The sequence below is a fragment of the Arvicanthis niloticus genome, chromosome Y (assembly GCF_011762505.2).
Source record: "Arvicanthis niloticus isolate mArvNil1 chromosome Y, mArvNil1.pat.X, whole genome shotgun sequence".
NCBI classification, from domain to species: domain Eukaryota; kingdom Metazoa; phylum Chordata; class Mammalia; order Rodentia; family Muridae; genus Arvicanthis; species Arvicanthis niloticus.
This window is the reverse complement of record NC_133431.1, coordinates 9687379-9711383: the sequence shown is the minus strand read 5'-3', so window position 1 is coordinate 9711383 and position 24005 is coordinate 9687379. Positions and strand designations below refer to the sequence as shown.

General features: G+C 36.7%; 1 pseudogene; it reads right to left on the bottom strand.

The window, feature by feature from the left end:
- Positions 1-1314: 1314 nt before the first annotated feature.
- Positions 1315-24005, bottom strand: LOC143437293 (vomeronasal type-2 receptor 116-like; annotated as a pseudogene).

Sequence of the window (24005 nt, the reverse complement as noted above, 5' to 3'; positions counted from 1 at the left end):
AGCAACCAAAAGAGTACACATGTAGTATCCCATGACTCCAGCTGTATATGTAGCAGAGGATGGCCTTGTTAGACATCAATGGGAAGAGAGGCCCTTGGTCCTCTGAAGGCTTGATGCTTCAGTGTAGGGGAATTCGAGGGCAGGGAGGCAGAGGGAGTGGGTGGGCAGGCGAGGAAGCACTCTCATAGAAGCAGAAGAATAAAAGATTAGATAGGAAATTTTCGGAGGGGAAACCGAAAAATGTGATAAAATTTGAAATGTAAATAAATATAATATCCAATAAAACATGGAAATAAAGATTTAGTAACTCTTATTCTGAAAAATTTATAATGAGACCCTTCATCTAGTGTGAATTATATATTCACAGAACTCACTGATCTTATTGTGATAAAGGTATTGTGTATGATATTATTTTCACTACTGATATTTCTTACTGAATGAAACACATTCATTTCATGTTTAAATGGTATGTTTTCATGAAACTAAAAGAGCCTTATACTGCAGACACAATCTGAACCCCATATTCCTTTTCATGTACTGTACTCTTCTTAATATGTTACCTGATATTTTTAACATAGTCATGATACAGTGTAAAGTTACCCCTAAAGCCTGGTCCTCTGTGATGGTAATCAATAATATGCAATGCTGCCATTATGCTCTACACACTACTAACACTCAATCTTGTTTCTCTTTTCAAATTGGTTCTTTTTATTGCATCAGTAATCTATAATCTATTATATTCCAAATCATTAATGAGACAATTTACCATTTTGCTAATGTCTTAGTTTCTGTTGCTGTAATATAACACCATAGTCAAAAGGAACATATGAAAAAAGTATTGATTTCCCTGTGTACCATTGTCACAGTTAATTGAATGACACCAAGATGAGAACATGAATGCAGGAGCCCAATTAGAGTCCATGCAACTGTGCTCATTACTGCTGTCATTTCCATGTTGTCTCAAATCTTTTTTCTTATAATTCCCAGGACAACATGCCTGGAGGTGGCACTGTTCACAAACAATTGGGTCACCTAATATTAATCATTAATTAAGAGCATTGCTTATACACGTACACATCAAAATGACGGAAGCTATGCTTCAGTTGAGATTACCTATACTCAAAATTGAGGTTTGTGTACTCATGAATGAAGCCATTTTCTACCAAGCCTTAGTCATGGGTATTTCATTAGGCAGTGCTATCCTGCTGTGATAGTATATTATTTAAAATTTTTGTATGACTTAGTAGTACTTTTGTCAAGACAAAGCAGGAAGATATGTTGAGTTCCATCTAACATTTTAAAACTAATGAAGTTTCAATGATGAAACTTATCTTTGTACTTCTGAAAAGAATTTAAATCTTGTCTCAATAAAATAACATAACACTTTTGGATGAAAATACACCCTAGCAACCCAGCACTTGAAGCCAAGATGGAGAAGACCTCCACAACTAACATGACCTTTCCCCTGGTGCTGTGGTACACAGGGAGGAAGGTGATCCAGACACTGCAGAACACCAGCATGCTGAAAGTTAGGAACTTGGCTTCATTGAATCTGTCAGGAAGGTTCCTAGCCAAGAAAGCCACAGTGAAGCTCCCCAGAGCCAAGAAACCCAAGTATCCCAGGACAAAGTGGAAAGCAATGACAGAGCCTTTGTTGCAAATAATAACAGTCTTCCCATGTTCAGATTGTATATCTCTGTCAATAAAGGGAGGAGATGTTACCAACCACTTTCCACAGAGAAAAAGTTGGATTAGGGTACACATGGGGATGACCAACTTAGGTGCTGCTGTTATAATCTCTTTCATCCTTCTTCCAGGGGTAGTGAGCTTGAAAGCCAGGACCACAGTTATTGTTTTGGCCAACACAGTAGAAATAGCCACTGTGAAAAACACTTCAAATGTGATTTGCTGCAGAATGCAGGTGGCCTGGTTGGGATGTCCAATGAAGAGCAATGAACAAAGAAAACAGAAGATGAGGGAGATGAGCAGGATGTAGCTGAGAATGCGGTTATTGGCCTTCACAACAGGAGTATCCTTGTGCTTCACAAAAATGACGAGTACTAGAATTGTGATGGCCGAGAAGCACAGGGCCATGCAGGCTAGAGCCATCCCCACTGAATCTTCATAAGCCAGAAAGGACACAGCTCTTTGGAGGCAGTGAGTTTGCTCTAAGTTGGCATACTTATCATCTGGACACCTCACACACTGTTCCATATCTGCTAGTGAACAATAAACCATTATAAGATATCATAATTATGTAGGCAATAATTATGTATTTGTATTATTAATAGGATATATCAAAACATAGTTTAGTTTTGAGCATCTATTTCATTCCTTATTGCCATAGGGACCACTGACTTATGATTGCTCTCTATTAACATATGCTTGGTGATGGAACAAAACACCATCATAGGAAATGGAACATAAAAAACATTATGAAACAAAACAAGGAAAAATATGATGATGAATAATATGCATCGTCTCAGATTATGTCATTCCTCAAACCGTAAATTCACAACTCACAAACAAGAGTAGGGTGCATACATAGGTGCATACATACATGCCAGTTCATGAAACACATTATGTACTTTGCTTTGAGAGTTGTTCCCTTTGTCTATACCTACCCATAGGCACCAGAGCACACAATTCCTCATGCAAATACTGTTTGCAATAAGTAATATTTTCATTCTAGAAACTGTATGCCTCACTGACAAATGCATGTCCCTGTCATTATGGTAAGATCTCTTTCTTCCCAACTACACATTTAAAGCTATAAGGCATGAAGATTATGGATATTTACATTCATCCCTCTTTCCTTAGTTAGGCTGGGATTGATGATAAGTGCTATCCCCTCTCTTGCTGCATTCTTGAAATCTTCACTCTTGTTTTAATTCTTTGACAAGACATGCTTAAACCTTTAAGCCATCTAAGCTCTTAAAATATATTTCATTAAACAATAACTGTTAGCAAGCCAGCGGTGGCACAGCGGCTTAGGTGGCTGCCTCCAGAGGGCAGCTGTGCCTTTCTTCCCGAGTTCGAATCCCGCCATCTCTCTTTCTTCCCATGTGTTTCATGGGAAAAAAATAAAAATAAACAATAACTGTTACCCTGAGCATCTGGTCTTAATTTAAAATCAGTTGTGAAAGAAATGTGCTGTTTGTAGAATATACTTCAGATTATTTCCTAAGTCCAAAAGAAGTTGATATGATTTAACTGATTAAGTTCTAAACACGGGAGTTTAGGTCTTCAGTTTCCATCTAGGCCATATCATATTTCTAGTCTGGAATGAGAATGTTTTGAATTCAGCATTTTTTTCTGCATGAAAGCATGTACCTGTTTCATTGGAAACCTCATTTTCTGGGCACTGGACACAGTCAAAGCAGCAGTCTGCTGTTTCTTTCTGATGAATTTTCCTGAATCCAGCAGTACATGGTACACTACACATGGAGGAGGGAACCTGAAGCAACACACACACACACACCACTATATATATATATATATATATATATATATATATATATATATATATATATATAGTGGTGTATATATATATATATAGTGGTGTGTGTGTGTGTGTGTGTGTGTAGTTCATGTGTACATCATATGTATAATGACCCATAGATTGCTATGTGGGACATTAAAAGATATGGCTATAAATATTCCCCTGATAACCAGCATTACTTAAATATTTCAGGGACATTTTTATTTGTATTACCCCGAAATGCACTGAAAGTCACAGTACATTTATATAACATGTAATATTATTTATGCAACATTCAGTTTGTAGCAATTTAAAATTTTTCCTTCCAAAACTGATTAATCAAAAAGGAATGTTTATTTGGCATCAGTTTCTCTATAATTATTTATAAATAAAAAATAAGAACACTGAGTTGTATGGTAAATCAAGAACAAGTTGTTTGATGAGTATGAACAAAATATGTTATATAAGACACTCATAAAATTAATGAAGATTTCCTAAGTTTAAAAGAAAACGTTGAACCCTCTATCCAACCAACCCCCTACTTCTATAAGGGAGCTCCCCTACCCACCCACCCACTTCTGCCTCATCACCTTGTCTTTTCCCTATGCTGGGGCACCAAGCCTCCAAAGGAACAAGGGCCTCCTCTCCTACTGATGCCCGATAAGGGATTCCTCCACAGAATAGGGGAAACCAGGAATGCTGATGATATTTAAAACGTAAATAAATAAAATAACTAATAAAAAGATATAAATTTAAAAAAACCTTGAATCTGGAGAAAGATTTTTGTTAATAAATATGTGCTGTTCTTAATTAAACTATAAGTATGTTCACACAGAATCAAAAAATTCTGTAATTTACATATAGTTACAAATTTTTAATTATATATATGTACATATATAATACTATATGTTTAATAAATATATGCCTGTGTCATGTCGTTGAATAGGCTAGTGGGTGCAACTGAACATGGAATCCAGAGGCCTTTGATCCCTATGAACAGATTTACATGAAGTTGAGAGTTATCAAATTTTGGTGATTGGAACTGAGGATGGTCCTTTGTAAAAGTAGCAACTGGTCTTAACCACAGAGCTATTACTTCAGTGCCTCATACTTTAAAATTTAGATATTCTGAAAAAAAAGCTGTGGTATACCCACTGATGTTCCTCCTGTGGCCCACTCCAGGTCTTCAGATATGTGAAGTTGTTGACTCTGTGGGAAACAAGGAAAATAGCTTCCTAATTTCACTTTTAATCCAAAGCCTTGTGGAAAATTCCAAGTGAAGAAAATGTCATATTCTTCACACTGATTTTCTCTATGGTTCATGTTCACCAGTTCTCCAACAGGGTTAGTAAATACCCTGGTTTTCAACAAGGAAGCCATCTAAATGAGATGCATCATTAGATAATTACATATGCATATCAATAAAGGGAATGCCAAATTCAGAATTTCCTCTAATTTTTTAAAGACTTTCAGAAAAGACAGCTGTATTAAAATAATCTTGTGTAGTAAAATAAAATATACCTTATTGATAATTAAAATTAATATACTGAATACAATTGTTCGATGATAAAATGTGCTAGAAAAATTACCAAATATCAAGTAACATGGTGTGTTTGTGTGTGTGTTTCTGTGTGTATGTAGTGTGCACATGTTTGTCAAAAATACTTTGTAAAAAAATGGAAGCCATGTATGTGCAAATGAAGGCGAAGTCTGAATGTCTGCAAGTTGTGAAAATTAAGGATGATTCTGGGTCTTTCATATATATATATACCTTATGCATGTACAAAAAACCCCACAAACTTAATAAATTGTGCAGTCTTAGTCATTTATGGTTATATAAATAATTGTTAAGTTAAATGAATAACTATTAATCCCAGCTCATGTACCTGTTATTTATTTATTTATTTATTTATTTATTTATTTATTTATTTATTTATTTGAGACAGGATTTCTCTGTGTAGACCTGGTTGTCCTGGAATTCACTCTGTAGACCAGGCTGGCACTCTAACTCAGAAATCCGCCTGCCTCTGCCAATCGAGTGCTGGGATTAAAGGTGTGTGCCACCACTGCTCAGCTCATGTACCTATTCTTGAGAAATTATTCTTTAGAAAAATATTCTAACCTACTCATCACTTAAGGCTTTTAGATAAAACTCTTGGCTCCTATTTTTAATTTTGAATTCATTTGGTGAAATGTTGAGACACGTTTTCACAAAACTTCCTGATATTCAAAAAATGTATTGTTTCCATTTAAATCTTATCCCTGTGTATGATATTTATCCATTTAAAGATTCAATGAGGAGTTTTGCAGTGTATAAAACTTTCTATTGAGAGAATAATCTCTAACAAATGTACAATTGTTTCTCAGAGTCCATTTAAAAGATCACATTGATTTATCTAAACATAATGAAATGTAAGAAACTTTACCTGCAGACAGTCCATGAATACTCCCTTGGGTTCTGCCATTTTCTGAGACTCTACTTGTTGAAGAATGAGTTCATGGTAGGTGTAGGCCACAGCATAAATCGCGTTATACAAATTATAACCTTCATCACTCAGGACCATGTCATATTTGTGCAGTGTTGTCCATTCCAATGTGTTGATGAATGTAAAAGGAATCATTTTATTGCTGTTCTTAGAGATTGAACAATTAAAATAATTCCACCCCAGGACAGAGTCAGAAATGCTTACGGGGTATTTCTCAGTGTCAATTGTTTGCATAAAATTCCTAAGTTTAGCAGTCTCACCTTTGTGGTGTGTAAAAGTGACAGTCCCATGGAAGAAATCAAGGGTGAAATCTTTTTTATTTGTAATGACATCCCATTGTGAGGTTGTGATCCAGATTCTCTGAGCACCTAAATATCCTCATCGTCTAAGGCTGATTTCTAAAGTAGAGTTCATGTCACCATAAATGACAACAACCCTTGCTGTTGATGTTGTAATTTGTTCATCATATACCTTAGCCCTTGTCATGTATAAGTGCGTGTTTTCTGGGATCACATTCCCAAAACCAAACAGAACCCTTTCCTTTGCATTTCTTCTCTCATGTCTGAGAGAAACTGAATACCTTGGTCATTGTCTGAGATGACCAGTCCAATCCAAGTCCATCTAAAATGAAGCATCAAGGAGACCATGCCATAACACAAATGGGTGTCCTTCGTGGCTACCTGATGGACAAAGGGCAACTGGTCATGGTCACTTAGGTTCGGATTAAATGGTCCAAAGAAAACCTAAAGGATGCGGAAGAGAAGATGAAACATCCACATGAGGAATATAATTATTAGGACACTTGGACTTACATACAGGTAATGTTACTCACCTTCAGAACTCCTGTTAAGAATATTAAGATTTTACTATATATATATCTATTTCTATTAGATTCTAGACTATTTCTGATAAGTCTGAATGTCCTATAAAACAGTTTTCTCTGTTTGCTTAGATATGATTTTTAACTCTTTATCACATATATGTATATATACAATATATAATATATATACTATGTATATACACATATATATACACACACAATATGTGTGTGTATGTGTGTAGCAGCACACACATAAATTCATGCTCTCCAAGCTTTGTTGTAGGCACATGCAAATGAAATTTAAAAGATGTTAACTGTTCCAGTGTTATGCCTTCTTACCGTTGGGGTCCTAGAATAAAGTGCTAGTCTTAAGGATGATTTCCATGATGGTCCTATAATGTCTGCAGCACACGTTGGATCTAATCCACAGATATAATTAATAAAATCCAAACTATGGTTTTGTTGTGAATATACTAAATCCAGAAGTCCCAATGTATCTCCACATAGGCCAACAATGATGTCAAATATCAAAGACATGTTGGGTAAAAGATAAGGATTCTTGTTGATCTCTTCAGCAGCAAAAATCATTACCAGAAGAAACTCAGATTTTCTTTTTTGTATTCTAGAACAAGGCATAAAAATGATTAAGGGAGATGTCTGAAACATGAAATATAAATTGCAAAAGTTTGTAATATGAGACATGCTATATTTCTGTCTAAATTTCTTGAATAAGTTTTATAAATTAGAAGTCTTTAGAACTCCATACAATTTAAGAATTCATAGATGTATGGTACTATAATATGCTAAATTTTGTATTTGTGAGAACTGATATAGATTATTTATATCTCTGTCATCTTTGAACTAGATTCTTGTCCTCTTGAGCAAGACTACTCTAAAGTATATTTGGAGTTGTAATGCCACAGATAAATAAATAAATAAATAAATAAATAAATAAGCATGGCTGAAACTACACATAAATGGTATAACACATTCTCCTCAAAATTTTTAATATTTAAATGCAATTTATACATCATATTTTTATTGAATATTTTGAGAATCAGGTAATATATTGCAAATTTGTTCAACTTTTATATTCATATTTTTAATAACCTAAAAATATTAATGAATATTTAATAATATCCATAACCATGAATCCTATATCTAACATTGAGTACTAAATTGTTTCAAGACATACAAAATATTTTGGGGGGAATTTAGTAAAGGAGAATAAAATATTAAAAAGGAATCATTAAAAATTATATTCAAAAGCCCTTATATGATATCGTGTGGGAGTATTCAAAGCACATTATACATCTGTGTACATTGTCTAACAATCAGTATACTTAAAATGATTATCAGTGTTTGTAGGAAAGAAATTATTTCATCAGTAAGAATATTTTACAGATTTCAAAATAGCAAACTCTCTTTGTAGTAAACATTAAAAATGCTAGCTTTATGCACAGTGAAAAAAATTATCAATAATATTCTCATGATTTTTGTAGAACATGATGTTAATATATTCAAATGTTAATATTCAACAAACAATAATTATTTTAAGATATATTTTATATAAATCAACTTATCTATTTCAAAATATACAATATGATACAATTATCCACATAACTAGAATATTAACCTTTTTGATCTTTTATACATCAATTTAATGTTACCTTTCAGTGTGTTGTTATTAGTCAATTTCATAAAAAAAGATATCAGATTTCTCTTAACACCTCAGTCTTCTTAATTCTTTGAGAACCTTTAAGTGATATCTGAACACAGAAATCTTCTTTCTCTATGAAATGTGCTCACCTGGCCCAGGACAGATGGCAGATTATCTACTACTATTAGCAATTACCTCTTGTCAGAAGTAAAAATGAAAAACATCCTCTTTTGATGAAATTTGCAATTTCAATAGGACTGTTTGAAGCTAAGTTTTTCTTTTGAAACCTGAAAAGTGCATTGGCCCAGTTCATATATTTATAATTTTAAACCTAATTATGGCTTATAAAAATGTCACCAATGAGGATTTTCACTATTTTTCTACTGAGGTGTAGGATAAAACAGAATACATCAGAAATAAAATTCCTACTGACCTAACAGAGAAGTATAATAATGTGAAGCCACCATCACTGTCAAAGTGTACACAGTGTTCTGTGGCTAACAATTGAGAAACATATTCTTTAAATCCTAAAGACATGAAAATTGAATAAGAGATTGGTTGGAAATTCAAAGACAGAAAACTACAGGAAAACTCAGTCACAAAAAAAGTAGTCCCAGTCATACAGATTATGTAAAATGTGAATGATTTCAACACTCTTTCCTACATGATCGGCAGGCACAAATGATAACATCTCACACTTGGGATCTCAGAACTATGTAGCCACATTAAGAACAGGTTCTTATCTACAAGAAATGCATTTATTCTCCTAGATCTCCTCTAATGTTATATTTATTTGATAATTAATAGATATATTGACCATCTACCTGATAGTGATAATAAGCCTAATATGTGACTGAGTATTTGCATAATTGGACCAAAAGATTATTCTGGTAACAGAATATGAAGCCTGGAAGTCTTTATCCACATTAAGTGTCAACTCCAGAATGGCAGGAGGGATGCATTTAAAGACTATTTTAAAAATCAAGGTAAATATATATATATATATATATATATATTCATGTAATCAGGTATAGTAGACCAGCACATACACAAATATTTCAGTGTCTGAATGTATGCCTAACTTTTGGAGACCAAAATTTGATAACCTTTTCATGAAGGCATTTAGATGCCTGCTCATACAAGAATCAATGGCAGACAATAGAATATAGGCAGTGTTGGAGTCTTTTCATATTGAGCTCTTTCCAAAGGTGAGAATTGTGAATGCAAGGTAGATGAAGAGACAACTTTTAAGATAAGATGTGCACAAACACTCAACAGAATCCAGTCTCTCTCATTGTCCAGCATTGTGAATTGGAGCCCAGCATAGTAAACATAAACTAAACTGTGACACATTTCAAAGTATTAAAATAGTCATTGATGTAATAATTTTTAGTAGTTCCTAAAGTAACAGGGGGGAGAACAGGACAGAACCCAACAGTTTGTGTATACACCTAAATATTTCTAATTCATGACACTGAAGCAAGAAACATAGTTAGTGACTTACCTAAAAGGAATAAGTTCATTATAATCAATGTCTTCAAAAGCTTCTTCCAATGCTGAAAGCATAAAACCACAGTCACTTCTCAAATGTCCATCATTATCTTCAATATTCTTTATCCTCCAAAAGCAACTGAGTTCAGTCAAACAGCACAAGATGAGAGAAAACTTCAGGAGCAAAAAGGACATAGTGAAACCACGCAGCTTCTTCATGTTTGCTAGGATCTAAGCCAGAGCAATTGCTTAATCTGTTTCTTATGCAGACAAACACAACACACACACACACACACACACACACACACACACACACACACACATTTACAACTATGTGTCTGTTTTTAAGGCTACTGCTGTTTGGAGATCTACTTAATTATATTCAACAATAATTTTCCACTCATCTTATGTAATGCTCCCTGGATTCAGTGGGAAAATTCTTGCTTCAAGCTCTACATCTGAGACCTGAAAACTTTTGATCAAAACATTGTTGAAAACATGTTGTGAAGATCATGTTCTCCGTCCTCAGGTGCCATGATTTCATTCATATCCATGGCATAAATATTTTCAGAAAGTATCTTCTCCTGGACAGCTGGGACCAGACCATGTGTCAACAGCCATATGTATGAACACAATGGATCTCATCAGAACTTCCATAGTAAGACAAAAGTTGAGAAGGTCATAAGTGTTCCTTAACATTTAGACATTGAGTTTGATCATGGGACATTATATCTTCCATTGTCTAGTGCAGGGAAGGGCACTCTCACATGCAACATTGAGGCAGGAGGTGACCATGCTCTCTGTTGTTCATATACTATTGTATGCTAGTCATGTTCACAAAATCTCCTCAAAATCATGTAATTCCTGTCGTCTCTAGAATATGTCATCATGCTGAATCCAATGATGACTTGAGTTATAGAGATTCATCACCCATCCTGTCCATTATCAGTACCTGCAAAGACATTCACTGAGTTATAATGCTGATATCTTGCTTGATAATCAGTCCCTGGTAGTCAGTGTCATTTGATAAAACATTTCTTTGGTTGATATTTGTTAACACTTCATTAAAAAATTTGAGAACAATTTCATACATTTTATTCAAAGGAATCAAAGAAATTAGATGTCATTTATGAGAGAGAATTTTATTGCTAATGTTAGTATATACTTATAGTTTTCATTCTTGTCTAGTTGGTATTTGTTTTGATACAGTCCTGTCTTGGATTACATTGCAACAACACAGATGTATGTCTCTTATGGTCATTTATGTAACTTGGTTAGATTACAATTAGTGACACAGATGGAACATTGAATTGATGTGTTTTTTTGAACTTCCTTATATTTTTGCCCATAATATCCACACTGTGTTAAGTGGAGTCTTTATCACAATTTCTGTAATGGTTAGTGTGTTACTGGCTTATAGTAAATATTGCTATGGAGTTTATTGTGCTATCTTAGTTACTATGAATGAGAATTTGTTTCATACTTTGGTTGAATTATGAATTTGTGAGTTTATATATTTTTAGTACATTTGCAGACAGACCTATAGATTGTATAAATTGAGTGTCTTGTTGTGATAGTCTATACTTTTTGTATACTGAGTGGTAATGCTATGTCAAAAGAACTGGAAATATGGATGGAGGCTGACTCTACACACCATTGTGCTCAGTTCAATACTTGGCTGCAAGCATTTGCATATGTATTGGGAAGGGTCTGGCAGAGCCTCTCAAAAGACAGATAGATAAGGCCCCTGTCAGCAAGCACTTCTTGTCACCAGCTATAGTGTCTGGGTTTACTGGCTGCATATGGAATGGATCCACAGGTGGGGAATTCTCTGGATTTACCTTAGACAGGAACAATTATGAGTTAATATTATTGAGATGAGTGTGGGACCCCATGCCTTAATCGGGTGCAGAGCCTATCCTCGGTCTCCATAGTTTTTTTTCTCCCCCTTTTTTGGTTATTTCAGCTAATGTCATCCCCATTGGGTCCTAGAAACCTCTTTCTTTCCTGGCACCTAGGACTTTCTGTTGGCTACCCCAAGTTTTCCATCACCCATTGCTACACACCTCTCTTCAATTCCTTGACACTCTGCTCATCTCCCCTGTCTCCTCCCACACCTGATCCTGCCCGCTTTCCCTCTCCCCTCCTTCTCTTCCTCCAAATTCCCCCCTACCCTCTAACTTCAGCGAGTATTTTGTTTCTCCTTCTAAGTAGTACTGAAGAACCTACACTTTGGCCTTTCTTCTTCTTGAGCTTCATGTGTTCTCTGAGTTGTTTCATGGGTATTCTGAGCTTTTTTCTTAATATCTACTTATCAGTGAGTACATACTGTGTGTGCTGTTTTGTGACTAGGACCTCACTCAGCATGATATTTTCTAGTTCCATCCATTTGCTTAAGAATTTCATGAATCCATTGTTTTTAATAGCTGAGTAGTACTCCATTGTGTAAATGTACCACATGTTCTGTATCCATTTCTCTATTGAAGGAAATCTGTTCTTTCCAGCTTCTGGCTATTATAAATATGGCTACTATGAACACAGTGAAGCATGTGCTGTGATGTATGTTGAAGCATCTTTTGAGGATATGCCCAGGAGTGGTATAGCTGGGTCCTCAGGTAGCACTATGCCCAATTTTCTGAGGAACCACCAGACTGATTTCCAAAGTGCTTTACCAGCGTACAATTTCACCAGCAATGGAAGAATGTTCCTCTTTTTCCACATCTTCATCAGTATCTACTCGCACTTGAGTGTTTGATCTTAGCCATCTATGGTGAGAAGAAATCTCAGGGTCTTTTTGATTTGCATTTCCCTGATGACTAAGGGTGATGAACATTTCTTTAGGTGCTTCTCAACCATTGGAGATTCCTCAGTTGAGAACTTTTTGTTTAGCTCTCGACCCCATTTTTAATAGGATGATTTGGTTCTCTGGAGACTAACTTCTTGAGTTGTTTGTATATATTGGCTATTCCCCTTCTATTAGTTGTAGGATTGGTAACAATCAAATCTGTAGGTTGCCATGTTGCCTTGATGACATTGTCCTTTCCTTTACAATGTTCTGAGATCCCATTTGTGAATTGTTATCTTAGAGCCTTGACCATTGGTGTTCTGTTCAGTAATTTTTTGCCTGTGCCAATATTTGAGGCTCTTTTCCACTTTCTCTTCTATTAGATTCAGTGTATTTGGCTTTTTTGTGCAGGGCCTTAACCTTTTAGACTTGAATTTTGTACAAAGAGATAAGAATGGATCTATTTGTATTCAACTCCATGCTGATTGCCACTTGACCCAGTATGATTTGTTTAGTATACATTTTTTACGCACTGGATGGTTTTGAATTCTATGTCAAAGATGAGGTAATCATGTTTGTGGGTTTAATTCTGGGTTTTCCATTCTATTCCATTGATTTACTTGCCTGTCTCTGGACCAGTACCATGTGGTTTTTTATCACAACTGCTCTGTAGTACACTTTGATGTCAGGAATGGTGATTCTCTCAGAAGTTCTCTTATTGTTGAGAATAGTTTTCATTATCCTGAAATTTTTGTTTTTCCAAATAAATTTGGGAATTGCTCTGTCTATCTCTGTGAATAATTGTGTTGGAATTTGTTGGGGATTGCATCAATTCTGTAGATTGCTTTTGGTAAGATGGCCACATGTTAATCCTGCTTATTTGTGAGCACAGGGGATCTTTTTATGTTTTGAGGGTTTCTTCAATTTCTATCTTTAGAGACTTAATGTTCTTGTCATACAGAGCAACAGTGATTAAAATTGCATTGTATTGGTACAGAGAGACACGCAGAAAGATCAAGGGAATAGAATTGAAGACACAGAAATGAACCCATACACCTATGGTCCCTTGATCTTAGACAAGGGAGCTAAAACATTCCTATGGGGAAAAGACCCCATTTTCAACAAATGGTGTTGTTTCAACTGGAGGTCAACATGTAGAAGAATGCAAATTGATCCATCGTTATCTGCTTATACAAAGCTCAAGTCCAAGTTGATAAACAACCCCCCAAAAAATACCAGATACACTGAAACTAATAGAAGAGATGGTGAGGAAGACCCTTGAATACCTAGGCACAGGGGAAAAGTTTCTGAACAGAACACCAATGGCTTATGCTCTAAGATCAACAAATTGTCATTGTCCCATTGTCAAATGGGACCTCATAAAATTGCAAAGCTTCTATAAGGTAAAGGACACTATCAATAGGACAAAATGACAACCAATGGATTGGGAATAGATCATTACCAATCATACATCTGATAAAGGGCTAATATCCAATATATACAAAGAAATCAAGAAATTATACTCCAGACAACCAAATAACCCTATTAAAAATGGGGTACAGAGCTAAACAAAGAATTCTCAACTGAGGAAACTCAAATGGCCAAGAAGCATCTAAAGAAATGTTCAGCATCCTTAGTCATCAGAGAAATGCAAATCAAAACAACCCTGAGATTCCACCTCACACCAGTCAGAATGCCTAAGATCAAAAACTCAGGATATCATAGATGCTGGTGAGGATGTGGAGAAAGAGGGACACTCATTCATTGTTGCTGGCATTGCAAGCTGGTACAACCACTCTGGAAGTCAGTCTGGCATTTCCTCAGATAATTGGACATAGCGCTACCTGAGGACCCAGTTATACCATCCCTGGGCATATACCCAGAAGATGCTCCAACATATAATAAGGACATGTGCTTCACTATGTTCATAGCAGCTTTATTTATAATAGCCAGAAGCTGGAAAGAACCCAGATGTCCTTCAACAGAGGAATGGATACAATAAATGTGGTACATTTACACAATGGAGTATTACTCAGCTATTAAAAATAATGAATTTGAAAAATCCTTAGGTAAATGGATGGAACTAGAAAATATTATCCTGAGTGAGGTAACCCAATCACAAAAGGACACACATGGTATTTACTCAGTGATAAAGTGGGTATTGGCCCAAAAGCTTGAAATAGCCAAGATTCAACTCACAGCCCTCATGAAGCTCATGAAGAAGGAAGACCAAGTGTGGATACCTCAGTCCTACTTAGAAAGAGTAACAAAATACTGAAGGGAGCAAATATGGAGACAAAGTGTGGGACAGAAACTGAAGGAGGGTTCGTCTGGAGACAATTCCACCTGGGTATCCATCCCATGTGCAGTCACCAAAGGTAAAGGCTGATGTGGATGTCAGGAAATACATGCTGACAAAAGCCTGATATGGCTGTGTCCTTAGGGGTCTGCCAGAGTCTGACACATTCAGAGGCAGATGCTCACAGCTAACCACTGATCTGATCAAGGGGTTTCCAATGGAGAAGTTAGAGAGAAGACTGAAGGAGCTGACAGTTTTTGTGGCCCCATGAGGAGAGCAACAATACCAACCAACCAGAGCTCCCCAGGGTCTAAACCACTAGCCTGGGAGCACACAGGGAGGGATCCATGGCCCCATCTGTATATGTAGGGGAGGATGGCCTTGTCAGACATAGGTGAGAGAGGAGATCCTTGATCCCATGAAGGCTGAACACCAAGTGGGGTGGAATTCGAAGGTGGGGAGGTGGGAGTGGGGGAGTTGGTGGGGGCACATCCTCATAGAAGCAGGAAGGAAGATGGGATAGGAGGTTCCTGGGTGGTGGGAGAATGGGTTAAGGGGATAAAATCTGAAATATAAATATAATATCCAAGTAAAAAATAAACAAACATATATACGACACCCCCCAAAGAAGTAACAAAATACTCATGGGAGCAAGTAAAGAGACAAAGTGTGGAGCAGAGACTGTAGGAGGGATTGTCTGGCTGTGTTGAGCATATGTTTCTGACCCACCTTTGCTTGGCTATATCACAGATGTCACAAGCGGCCTGGCCTCAAGTTTTTAGAACTTGTGGGACAGAGAACCAAAAAGATAAATTATCATGTCTCTTGTATTTTTCTTAAAGATGACAAATTATTCAGTCTCAATCATGTACTGGTCTAGAAATTGATACAATATTGGAAATAATAGTCTTCCTTTGGAAGGTGGGGTCTGCGCGTTTTCAGAGACATATATGGAAGTCAGCAGCAGATCTCTGTGATGTTATGATAGCAAGAGGTAAAGTTGGGAGAGAATCTGGATTTCAAACAAGGGTTATTGCATGGGTTAAGGCTTTTATAATTGTCAAGCTAAAACCGGTTTAGTCTTTTCCACCATATTTATTGTAAGTTGCATTGACTACATGCTTTCTAACTGTGTCCTTGTGTTGAAACCAGACACACCTTTCACGGGGGTCCATCAACCAGCTTTTGTCTCACTGCCCCGAGTCTTAGAAAACCTTAATACTTTGAAAAAAAGCTTGAGAAAATCATTCTTTAGGAAATTATTCTCATGTGTACGTGAGAGCCTGGCCCCACTCACACGTTCCTGTCGTTCACGGTCGGGGTCGGTGTCGATGTCGGGGTGAACGAACACAGATTTCTGGATCTGGGTCCCGGCACTTAGTCGGTCAGCTTTTTAGTTCTCCTGCACCCACACCACCAGGGTGACGTCTACAACACCTCACTGGCTGTCTCACTCAGCGCCACACGCAGCAAGGGGCGAGGCCAGCTACCCTGCTCTCCTGCCCTCGGGGGCGGCTCACACACGCCTTCCCCACTAGGGCGGCTCCATTGTGCTTCCCAGGTGATGTGCAGGGTCCCCCATGCTGAGTGCGACAGAGAGGGAGGGGTGGGATCGGCTCTCAGGCTCTCACAACGCTGGTAACATTTCACACTTCTGTCCATTAAAATGCCTTTTATTTCAGATATACATTGAACATAGTTTCAGCAGTTATGTAAACTATAAGGCATGATATACACTAATAATAATGAAATGATAATGAATGCCATATTCTGTGAATTTCTGATGTGTTTGAAGACTATGTATCTATATAAAGTATATCTGGACTGTTAAATCTTGACTACCCTTAGCTATTTGTATTTGAATAATATTGAAAATACTTTAAAAATAATTTATTATAATTAAACATATATTATATATTTATTTATATAGAATATATATTTATATATTTATATATATTTATTTATTTATTTTTATATGTAAATAAATATATTTAATTTATTTATATATTTATATATAAATGATATATATTCTATATAAATAAATATATAAATATATATATGTTTATATTATATACTATAATTAAATCATAATCTAATATAACTATGAGTTTACTGTCTGGCCCTTAACTTGCATTACTTAGTCATCCTAACAGTTAGTCATCCTAAACAGCAGCTATAGAGAATTGGGTCAAAGCTTTGTATTATCAAATGGGTTGCATAGGTACAATGCCTATCTACAAGTAAAAATATTAATTTCAAATATTGTATCAATATACAAAGATTTGTGCTAATGGAAACCTTAAATCTGTATCAATGTATAAATTCTGTGCCAGTGTAAGAAATTATAAGTTCAGTTTGGCATTGATTAACAAAGATTTCTGTCATTATAAGATTATGACTATACAGTGCTTTGTTCAAGAATAAATTTAGTAATCTCTCCTATCTATTTCCTCCCTGTTCAAAATTATAATCATTTGGAAGAGGGGTGACAATTTTATTTTTGGTTTTATGAGACAGAGCTTCTCTGTATAGCCCTGGATGTCCTGGAACTCATTCTGTAGACCATGCTGGCCTCAAACTCAGAAATCCTCCTGCCTCTATCTCCCAAGTGCTGGGATTAAAGGCGTGTGACATCAATTATTGATCATTATTGGTTATCAATTAGTATTGGTGATTATTGATTACCATCTATTGATTATTGATTGGCATTGATTATTGATCATTATTCCATCACCATCATCCCCCTGCCTCTGCCTCCCAAGTGCTGGGATTAAAGGCATGCGCCACAACTACCCAGTGACAAAATTTTTTAAAGAGGTAAGGAGGGATAGGAAAATTAGAAAAATTGGTTTGACTTAAGAAAGTAGCCTTTGCATCTGTCATCCAGTTTCTGTTCGCTTAGAGGGCTCAGGGCTTGACTGAAGTTCTGACTGGCTCTGTCTGGATGAACCAAGTCTGTCTGGAATCAGCAGCTACTCCTGATGGTGTTTGGGAGACAGTTGGAACAGCAGGTCACTTCAGAGTTGCTGCAGATGAATCTTGTCAGAGCTGCCCATTGTGTAATATATGAATCTTACAACCAACATTTTAGTATCATTAAGATATTTACATAGATTGTGCGAGGTGCACAGGTCAATTAAAGATGAATTTTTGTTCCTTGTTTGAGCAGATGAAAGACAACTGTCCTTTCACGAGTTAATCTGATCAATAACCAAACGTAATAAATCCTTATTCATGCCATGTGAGAGATGTCGTGATGAATCTTAAAGATTCCATAACCAACAAGATTAATTGTCTGATTTTAGCTGAAGTTTTGGCTAGAGATACTTTTATATCTACGCATGTTTCGAGGTTGTTTCCCTGTGGAAGGATCAGCAATTTATGTTGCCTGTCCTGTTTGGTCTTGAATTTTTCTTTTCCATCTGTAGCCAAGATCTTCAGGGGGCTTCTACTATCATATCTGGTCCATATTAGTTTGGAAGGGGTCCAGATACTTTTTGTGTTGACACAAAAACAGAGCCTCTCTCCCAGAATAGAAAATAGAAATAAAAAATAAAAGTACAGTAAAATATAAAATAATATAAAATATAACATTAAATATAAAATACAAAATATAATAAATTATATATATGATATAATATGAATATAAATATAAACTATAAAATATAAAATAAATATTAAATAAAATAAAATATAAAATAAAATTTAAAATATACAATAAAATATAAAATGTAAAATATACAACACTTATCTGTTCTAGAATATCAGAGAATTCTGTCCACTTTGCCTCCATATTACCAGCATTATAGGTGGGTGTGTCACAGCTAGATACATCAGTTCTTTTCATTGGCTTATTGAGGATGAGAGGCTGAGTCTCTCTGGTTAGGGTAGCTAGGACACAGACTGTGGTCCTAACTCTAGTAAGAGAAGTCTACCATGAAATGCAGCCCTGCTGACTTAAATTCCACTGTCTTTCAAATTAGGAGCAGTATTGTTTTGCTTCATCATAATGTCTGTTATAAGTCACCAAAGGACTAGGGCAGAGCTCTGTCCTTATTCTCTAGATGGTGAAACCCAGACTCAGGGTGCTAAGTCACTACTGAATATATATGTGGAACTGCTTGTCTTACTCATGCTGGGTCTCTACTGACTCAGTAAATGAAGTGGAAGCCACCTCAGCTAGACATGGTGGCACAGGCCTGTAGTCATGGTGCTTGGAAAGTGGCGACAGAAAGGGACCGGACAAGAGAAGTTGGTAAATTCCCTGCTTTGATGGAACTTAATATTAGCAATGAACAGTGAGGTAATCACTTTTAGATGATTGATAAGTGTCATACTCAACCTTTTTTTTTTTTTTTTTTTTGGTTTTTTGAGACAGGGTTTCTCTGTATAGCCTTGGCTGTCCAGGAACTCCCTCGGTAGACCAACCAGGCTGGACTTGAACTCAGAAATCCGCCTGCCTCTGCCTCCCAATTGCTGGGATACTCACCCATTTTTGTGTCCAATACCAGTCTTTCAAGAATTGGATAAAAAATCGAACTTACTGAGAAATGAAATTACTGTAGTTACACTAGTCCTACCAAAAAGAATGTCTAGGTAATGCTTGTGTTCCTGCCTATAAGACAGTTTTCTTCCAAGGTTTAAGATGATACCCCTGAGAGAATAGGCTTAAGTAATACTTGGCATGCTCCCTGGCGCACATGATCATCAAGTCCACTTCAACTTTTAAAACAATATTTTGCCAGTATAATTATGACATTTCCACCATCTCTGTTCTGTCTCCAAATCCTTCTATAGACAACTCATTGTTTTTCACCTAAGAGCTAATTTTGCTTGAAGAACAATTACTGTTTGAGTGTGACCTATATTTGGCTGCAGGACTTCCCAGCTATGAAGCAAAGTAATGGCTGAACTGGAGTGTAGGTATGGGATAGGATGTACACATGATGTCCCCTGTTCCTTGGTTGAAGAAGAAGACATGCTCTGGGAGACTGCAAGAATTTCTTCCTACCTACAAAGTTTCCAAACTCAGTCCCTATCTGCCCCTATTGTGGAAGTGCAGAGCTGGGTAGGCCTGTGCTGTCTGACTCATGTCGTCTCTCCTCATCCAGTAGGGAAGCTGCTGCTGTCCTGAGGCCCAGCTGGGTGACACTAGATAGTGACAGATTCTGGGGAGAGCTAACAATTAGTAAAAACAGTTGGAGGCACCTTGTGAGATGTTTCTAGAATTCTCCATTGATGCAGCAGGAGTGAGCTGTGAGGTAGACAACAAGCAATACTATGCTGAGTGTGGCAGCCGCTGTCCAGGAAAGTCACTTCCACAACCAGGAAGAGCAGTTGGCTGAGTTGTCAGAATCTGATCTGCTGGGACTGGGATGGATTGTGAGACAGATTATGGTTCCGTTCATATATGCAGTGATCTGAGCAGGGGAAAACATCCCACTAAATATGATTTAACTGAGAAAACAAAAGGAGTGAAAAGAAAATGTGGTTCAGGTTGAACAATGCATCTGACTCTGACAGGGCATTCTGTATTAGAAGGGAGAATAAACTCTGCTGTAGGTCAGGATTTTTTTTGACAACTAACAACTCATGTAAGTTAAAATCTTGTGGGGTTTTTTTTGGTTATAGTTGATTTATTCTCCCTGAAATCATAGACTGAAATATACATTTGATTTATCACACCACAAAATATTGCTTACTGATTGAAAGAGTAACTCAAACAACTTTGTTTTGTTTCCTAATAGTATAGAAGTGTATATATGTGTGTATACAGTGACGGAATACACACACACACACACACACACACACACTTATACCATACATACACATATAGTGTATAGTGTATATATATGTGTGTGTATATACATTGATGGTATAATATATATTATAATATACATAATATATTGATAATTATAATAAATTAATAATATATAATACACACACATATATATACATATATACATATATATGTATATATATATATACATACATACATACATATATATATATATATATATATATATATGGGGGTAGTTTTGAGACAGAGTTTCTCTGTATAGCACTAGCTGTCCTGGAATTTACTCTGGAGACCAGTCTGGCCTCCAACTCAGAAGTCCACTTGCCTCTGCCTCCCAAGCGCTGGGATTAAAGGCATGCACCACCACAGCCGGGCTGAGAAGTATATTTCTATAGCATTAACTTCTGATTCTATATGACAAGACATACAGAAAAGCTCTCATTTATGGAAATACCCATAAATGACAGAGCTGGAAAACTAGGGAGACCTAAGTACTCTGTAGTCTAGGCAAGTTGATCATAATCTCAAGAAGCTGAGCAGTGAACTTCATGAGGTCATGTTTTCCTGGTGGATTAGGTCTTGCTTTGGTCTGTTCCATCTTCCATATGCTTTGACTCTTTGTGGAATAATATTGTTCCTTTTTAGCATTGACAGTTGAAAACATAACAGTCTTTATGAGGGTCATGGAAGAGTGTGGTACAGAAGAGGCAGGAGTCGAAGCGAGATGCGGGGTTTAAATGGGAATGTCGCCCATTGCTCACATGTTGAATACTTTTTTTCCAGTACCTGGAAGTCTTTGAGAGAAGTAGGGGAAAAGTCTAGGATAATCATTCTGGGGAATTTGGGTGACATCTACGTCTATATGAAAGGTAAGTGAGGTTTGCCACGATTAATAGCAAAAAGCTCACTAGGTAAATAAAATAATCCACTTGCAGCTTTTGGATTCAATGTGGGACTGTATCTACTTCACAGAGGAGGGCTATCGTAGTTTCCTCTTGATCTTTGGATGCTTTGTGCTCCCGAAGTCCTATTGCTTATTAAAGAGTGGAACTCTCAAGTAGGAGAATTAGCCCCAGGCAATGAGTTCCCTATTTGGCTAATCAATACAACATGTGCAGTCCTTGAACCATATTCAAACAACCAATAAAAACACAGTCAACAAGTTTTATTTATGTATTTGAGTCTTCACAGTCACACATATGTAACAAGTAAGAAATTGTCAGGGAAGAATTTAGGATGGAGAGGGGAGAAGTAAGGGGATAAATTGTTGAAGTATATTTCATTATGGTTCATAGAAAACGTAATTGATTAGTAAAATACCTAAGCATAGGAAGACATTGCCTTTTCAGATGCAGCTATGTGTCTGAAATGATGGAGTTTGGGTGTGCCTCTGAAAGTCTCAATAGACAAAAATGCTAAAGCATGGAAAGTTCCTGCCTATTTTAAGGCAAACTGCTTGAGAGGAGTCTTGTGGTCTTTGATGAATGACTTGAAGCAAAGTCAGCTGGATGCATTGAGGTGCTCTTCTGTTAAGTTACAAACTTTGGCCTACTACAGCCATGGCTTGGAGCCAGATCAGCTCGACTACCATGAAATGACCTGTTTCACCCTCCCAAGTGTGTAGTGAGGGAGATACATCCTTCTTTTATAGCCATTAGACGTCTGAGAAGTCTCTTGCTGGGTACTCTCTTTGGAGGACTCTATTTCTGCTTCTTTGCTTAGAATGGCATCCTGAAAGCAGAGTGGAAAGAAAAAGCAGGACACACATGCACACATGAAACTGAATGGAGGAAAGAGAGCAGTGCAGTGCACATGTGTTTGATGATCTCAAGAGAAAAGTTGACTAGCTAGATGAAAGGGCATAGATGAAGGAGAGTCTGAGCAGCTAGCAGTTCAATTGTAGAATCAAGCTTATAAGTAAATATTTTGCTTATGGTTAAGAGAATGACTTTAACTTACTTTTTTTGGTTTTTTGAGACAGGGTTTCTCTGTGTAGTCCTGGCTGTCCTGGAACTCACTTTGTAGACCAGGCTGGCCTCGAACTCAGAAATCCACCTGCCTCTGCCTCCCAAGTGCTGGGATTAAGGTGTGTGCCACCACTGCCCGGCGACTTTAACTTACTTATTTATCGTGTTTTTACCAAATCTACCACATTGTTTGCCATTATTGGAAAAATGTAAAAACATGAAGGGTACAGACAGTGATATATCATATTTCAAATATATAAAAATTAATTTTAAATGAAATTATGTTAAATAAAGAGATGGCTTAATTATGAGCATTGGATGTTACAGATGATGACACATGTTACAGTCTCAGAAACCACAGGCATTAAACCAGTTGCTGTAACTGCAATCACAAGGGGTCTAATGCTCTCGTCTGGCCACTGCAGGTACAGCACTCAAATAAGTGCCAGGACAACCCTCAGAGACATAAAATAAAAATAATGTATAAATAAATGAAGTCTTTTACGCAGATGTCACAGCCTTGAGACAGACAGCATTCAGATGAGGTAAAATGTACTTCAGTTCAAATTACTAAAGTTAATTATTTAAAACTGAAACAAGTGGGCACCGTGAGGGCTTTTTATGATTTGCAATATTGAACATGGGATATTCCTTCTTTAATATGGAGCTTTTGAGAGGATAGGAAAAATCTTTAATCTAGACCACAGCTTCTGGTGGCAGCCTACGTATATAAAGGATATCGAAGATGGAAGGTCCTTCTGATTTTGTGCTTGCTATACTCTGGCAAGAAAGATCACTTCATTTTCTAGCATCAGAGGTTCTGTCTTTGGAATTTTGGTGTGTGCTGAAGACCACCTGAGACATACAGGCACTGCTGTATTCTTCAACCTTCCATTGGTACAAAGTCTCTGTTTTATTTGTGGGACGACATTCTGAGATTCATTCCTATACATCCATGTTGTACATACGTAACGAGATCCCTGCTATGAGTTCTGTTCATCTGGAAAACCATCACTAATACCGACAGAGTTTCTCACCTTCGCACTGAGGAAGATGTGCTGGCTAACGATAGTCCTCCATAGTGATCGGCATCCATTTCCTGCTTTTGTCCCAGGGTTGTCTGGAGAATTGTATTGACAGGTCCAGATAAACCCCATTTGTCTCTATTTAAGGATCCTATTGGTCTCCATTTGGGGGACCAGGCCTGATAGGCCAT